Source organism: Eptatretus burgeri, chromosome 5, assembly GCF_056783735.1.
Source record: "Eptatretus burgeri isolate ZD-2024b chromosome 5, Ebu_testis_v1, whole genome shotgun sequence".
Taxonomy (NCBI): domain Eukaryota; kingdom Metazoa; phylum Chordata; class Myxini; order Myxiniformes; family Myxinidae; genus Eptatretus; species Eptatretus burgeri.
Genome location: NC_140965.1, coordinates 28,334,328 through 28,339,569, shown reverse-complemented (window position 1 = coordinate 28,339,569; position 5,242 = coordinate 28,334,328). Strand labels below are relative to the sequence as shown.

Below are 5,242 nucleotides of genomic sequence, written 5' to 3'. Positions count from 1 at the left end.
ATGGTTAGGGTAGATTAGGTGATGTACCCCTCCGCACCATCCATCCCCTCGCTCTCGTTGTGGGCCGCTGGACCCACTTTGGGGTTAGATCGCCGAACTCTGGGGAGGCCATTCTGAGGCTTCGTTGGGCCTCGGCACAGGACGTTAGCTCTCCCTTATTCCCCTCCGGGAAGGGAACGTAGGGGTTGGGAGTAGGCTAGGTGACAGGATAGGTTAGCCGAACAAGGACGATAAAGGGGGTTAGGGGACGATTTATAGTGGGGGAGTAAAAATAAAAACAACAAAAAATAAGTTGGGGCTAAATTGGGGTTTGACAAATTAAGGGAGTGGGTATGTACAGTGACAGGCAAAGGCGATAGGTGGGACGGAGACAGGTAGGTAGGTCCGAGCCCGCCTTCCAAGTGGCCAGCACCACCGCACTCCCTCCACCAACCTCCACTGAACGGCAAAGGCTGGCCAACTTCATCGGCTGGCCGTGTTTTTCTTCGAGGCGGAGGCCGGCCAACTTCATCGGCAGCTGTTGTTTTGCTGCAAGGCCTGTGCCATCGGCTGGCCGTGTTTTGCTTCAAGGCAGAGGCCGGCCAACTTCATCGGCAGCTGTTGTTTTGCTGCAAGGCCTGTGCCATCGGCTGGCCGTGTTTGCTTCAAGGCCTGTGCCGGCCAGTTCATCTGCCGGCTGTGTTTGCCTGCAGCGGCCTTCTTCTGCGGGCTGAGTTTGCCTGCTCACCTTTGCCATGCCATGCCCACTGCCCATGTTCACCAGCCCCGTTCAATTTTGCTTTGCCCCCCCCTGTTCATTTCCATGTGCGCCAGGATCAAGGCAACAGTTTGCAAGCTGCGAGAACTGCCCTGTTGGCAGCTACAACACGGGCCTGCAGTGGCGGCCCGTGCACCGTGTTTGTGTTCATGCATCCATTCATTGTGCTCATTGCGTGTGCCACTTGAGCTGGCACGGAGACTACGTTTGTGCAGCCCATGCACCGTTGTGGTTCACTGCGTTCAGTTCAAAAGGGAAGGCCTTGGACTGCGTGTGAGCAGCCAGCCACGTTCCCTGTCACCTGCATTGTTTGAGCCAGAGACTGCATGTGCGCAGCCTGGCTCCCTGCTAACTGCTTTTCTTTGCAGAGTTCAATGATCCTGGGCCATGGTTTAGTGTAAAATTTGTAAGTTAAGGTTAAGATGTACTGTAAATATGAGTGCGCCCCCGGCATGTCTGTCTTAGCGCCGGCAATTTTATTTAAGTCGTCCGTGTGAGTGAGTTTGTTTAGATAGTTACGCAGCCCTCAGGTTATTTATTTTGGGGACACGAATACCATGAATGTCGCACTCAGGGATCCGTAGGTAAAATGTACTAGGGGAAAACTACACATGATGGCACACGAAAATTTGACGACTCGGGACGAGTCTGTAAAAAGGGGAGGGGGTAGTGTTGTGGTTACCAAATTCGCAAACCACCATTCAGGTCCCTTAGGTGAGGTATCTCGGTAAGTACATGTGTAGTTAGGTCCAAACCCGTTGTCTAGTGGGAATACATGTCATTTATGCGAGCTGCGACTCTTCAGGATAGCCGTTTTTCTTTTACTATCTTTATTTTGGACCAACCGCCACCACAACCACAACATCAACCACCAACCACAACGCCGCTTCACCACAACCGCCACGACCTTCCCGTCACACCTCGCAACCGTAGCATTGCCACCGTTCTTGCCCCGCTGTGGGTACCGGTGTTGGACTCGTGCAGGGCGCACGTCGAACAGCGTGTACAAAATCACGGATTTTGTGCTTCAAAAACGGATCAAAAACGACACACGCCCACTTTTTGCCGTCCAATCGGTGAGCGAGGGGCGATTTGGCCCCGCCTCCAGGACGATCGATATATGCAAATTTGTGGATCAAAAAGCCTTCACGCCCACTTTTTCTCGGGCCAATGGGGAGCGAGGTGAAAGGTCAAAGGGAGGGGGTCAAAGGCGAAGCTACAGGGGGATAAAAGGACCGTGTTCGTCAGTCAGAGCCGTGTGGAAGTCTGGAGCCCGAAGCCTGCAGTAGCTGGAGAAGCTGAAGAGAGTCGAACGAGGAGAGCCCAAAGAAGAGTCCAGAGTCGGAGAGTCCAGAGGCGGAGAGGCGGCAGCGGCGAAGGCAGACGAGGGGGTGCTCGCGTCGGTGCCGGGAGCTGCACGCCCGAGGGAGGCCGGCAGCGCGACCTGGCCGAGGTGGAGACGCACACCAGGGATAATAAAGATCCTCTATACCCCGAGCATCAGCAACATCTAATCCTCGGGACACTCTTTATCAAATAACCAATGCATATTGTTTAGCTCACTCATTGAACCTATAAAGATTTGTTCATTCTCAAATTCCTTCAATAGTTTAATTTTCTTTGCACAATAATCCCCATCTAAAATATTGAAAAACAAAACATTTGAATCTTTATATTTTTTAAGATACTCCTTTTGTGCCATTACGAAATGATAAACTTCTCTTAATGCTCTTGTTTGACCACCTCCTGAGCCACAGGTTATTTTTGTTAAACCCCTGCCCACTTTTCTTTAAGCCCCGCCCACTTTTCTTTAAGCCCCGCCCACTTTTCACGAGGTATTCCATAAGCCACGCCCACTTTCCTCTAAGCCCCACCCACTTTCCTGTGGAATTTTTTATAAGCCCCGCCCACTTTTGATAAGCACCGCCCACTTTTCATGTGTTTTTTATAAGCCCCGCCCACTTTTCATGAGGTATTTTTATAAGCCACGCCCACTTTAAGCCCCACCCACTTTTGCTAAGCCCCGCCCACTTTTCATGAGGTTTTTCCTAAGCCACGCCCACTTTTTCTAAGCCCCGCCCACCTACTCTGACATCATTTCCAGTTCATCTCTGACTCACAAAGAAAATTCCAGCATGTTATGGTTTTGAAAAAATTGCTCAAAGAATAGAAGGCCTGCGTGAGCTTGCCCAGGGAATTTCCACAGGAAACCACACCCAACAGTCTTTCCCTAAAAAAGCCTCATGTCCAGGCTCCATTTTAAACATTTTTTTGCTGGCAATGGTGTGCTGTGTGCTTGCCTGGAACTCTCTGACTTGTATGGAACTAAACCTTCAAGTTGATGAACTGGATTCAAACCTCTTATCTGTTGAGGTAAGATTTTTATTTTCCTATTTTTAGTTCCTTTTAAACATCGACTCGTTTAATAATTAAATAACTTAATTAATACATTATTATTTTCTCTCACAGGAAATTGTATCTGAAATACAAAATGAAAATACTGCTTTTGCTACAACTTGGGGGAAAATTGTTGGCTTGGTTGAAGACCTACAGAACGAGCAAGACCTTGAGTGGGATGACTTTGGGGTTCCTTGGAACTCTCTGACTTGTATGGAACTAAACCTTCAAGTTGATGAACTGGATTCAAACCTCTTATCTGTTGAGGTAAGATTTTTATTTTCCTATTTTTAGTTCCTTTTAAACATCGACTTGTTTAATAATTAAATAACTTAATTAATACATTATTATTTTCTCTCACAGGAAATTGTATCTGAAATACAAAATGAAAATACTGCTTTTGCTACAACTTTGAGGGAAATTGTTGGCTTGGTTGAAGACCTTATGAGCGACCAAGACCTACAGAACGAGTTCGTCCTTGATGACCCAACCAAAGAGTTATACCTTGGAGACCAGCAAAATCCTGAAAAAGAGTTTTACAGCAATAGTACTCATTGTGAGTTATCAAGACAATACCCACTGAACAAGTTATACCTTGATGAGCCAGAATACAAGTTTTACCTTGGGGACTCACAAATTTTGAAAAAATCAGTAAATGAGTTCTGCCTTGATGGTTTAAATAACTACCTTGGAGACTCAGGAAAAGGGTTCTGCCAAGATGGGTCTAAATATGGGTCCTACCTTGGAGACTCACAAATTTTGAAAAAATCAGGAAATGAGTTATCCTTAAGAGACTTTGTAAGTTGGTTTTACTTTGAATACTTGAAATGTGGGTTCTGGCTTGATAACTCACAATGTGATACATATCTTGGAAACTCAACAGGAATGTGGTTATACCTTGGAGACTTGGAAAGTTGGGTTTATTTTGAAGACTTGAAATGCTACCACTCTTTGGGATCTAAACCTATCAAGAAAATTCTTACTCCCTCTTTCTACGTCATCAAACCTGAAAGCCTTAAAAGACAGAATTGGAAGAAGAGAAAAAAACATAAAAAATATACATTGTTCGTTCTGGGAAGAAAGTGCAGGCTAACTCCCCCTTTCTTCGTCATCAAACCTGAAAGCCTTAAAAGACAGAATTGGAAGAAGAGAAAAAAACGTAAAAAATATATATATATATAGATGGAAATCTCATTTTGAAAAAGACTGTGTTGGACGAGGATTGAGTTGAGGTTGAGATTTTGAATGTGAGGGTTGGGGTTGAGATTTTGAATGTGAGGGTTGGGACACACACACACACACACACACACACACACACACACACACACACACACACACACACACACACACACACACACACACACACACACACACACACACACACACACACACACACACACACACACACACACATCAACAAACAAAAGTTAAGCCTTGACTATTCAGTTGAGGATTCTGTGTTTGGGGTTCACAGATCTAAGAACGTCCCCCTTGACACACATTATATACTGTAATACACCTCGGACTTGTCCCTCTAGTGTCCACAAAGGTGTATAGTAGGAGGGAGTGAAGGGACAACCCATTGCTCCCATGGATATTATCTGCTTAGTTTTGTCTTTTGTAATTCCTGTGAATAAAATGAACCTAAAATCTCTTCCCCTTCCAAATCATATATTTTATAAGTCCAAGGAACCGTATCTATTACGGAGATTTCCACCTATATATTCTTACGATATCACCAACTTTGAACTTAGGTTTTCTGACATTAATCTCTTTTTCATATTTTAATTTTGTAAATGTTTCTGATGGTTTCATATTTGTTGACGTGTGAATCGTGTCATTATACTTATCCACAATATCCTGAATAAAAGATGACCATTGTTGTGAACCGAGTTGTGTGAATTTTTTATATAGTCTCTCTTTTAAGGTACGATTAAAACGTTCAACAACAACTGCCTTCCCTTCATTAAAGGTACTGTATAATGTAATACTGTTATTTTTTAGAAAATTCAGAAATGTCTTGTTATAAAACTCTCTACCCTCATCAGTCCACAATTTTTTAGGTTTTCTCTTACTTTTATTAAATAT

General features: G+C 44.7%; 1 long non-coding RNA gene across 1 annotated transcript; it reads left to right on the top strand.

Annotated features, from left to right (window-relative positions):
- Window positions 1–303: 303 nt before the first annotated feature.
- LOC147026134 (uncharacterized) lies at window positions 304–4,549 on the top strand. Its single transcript, XR_015058124.1, has 2 exons — window positions 304–3,421; window positions 3,518–4,549. It is a non-coding gene; the product is annotated as an uncharacterized LOC147026134 (long non-coding RNA).
- Window positions 4,550–5,242: the final 693 nt, after the last annotated feature.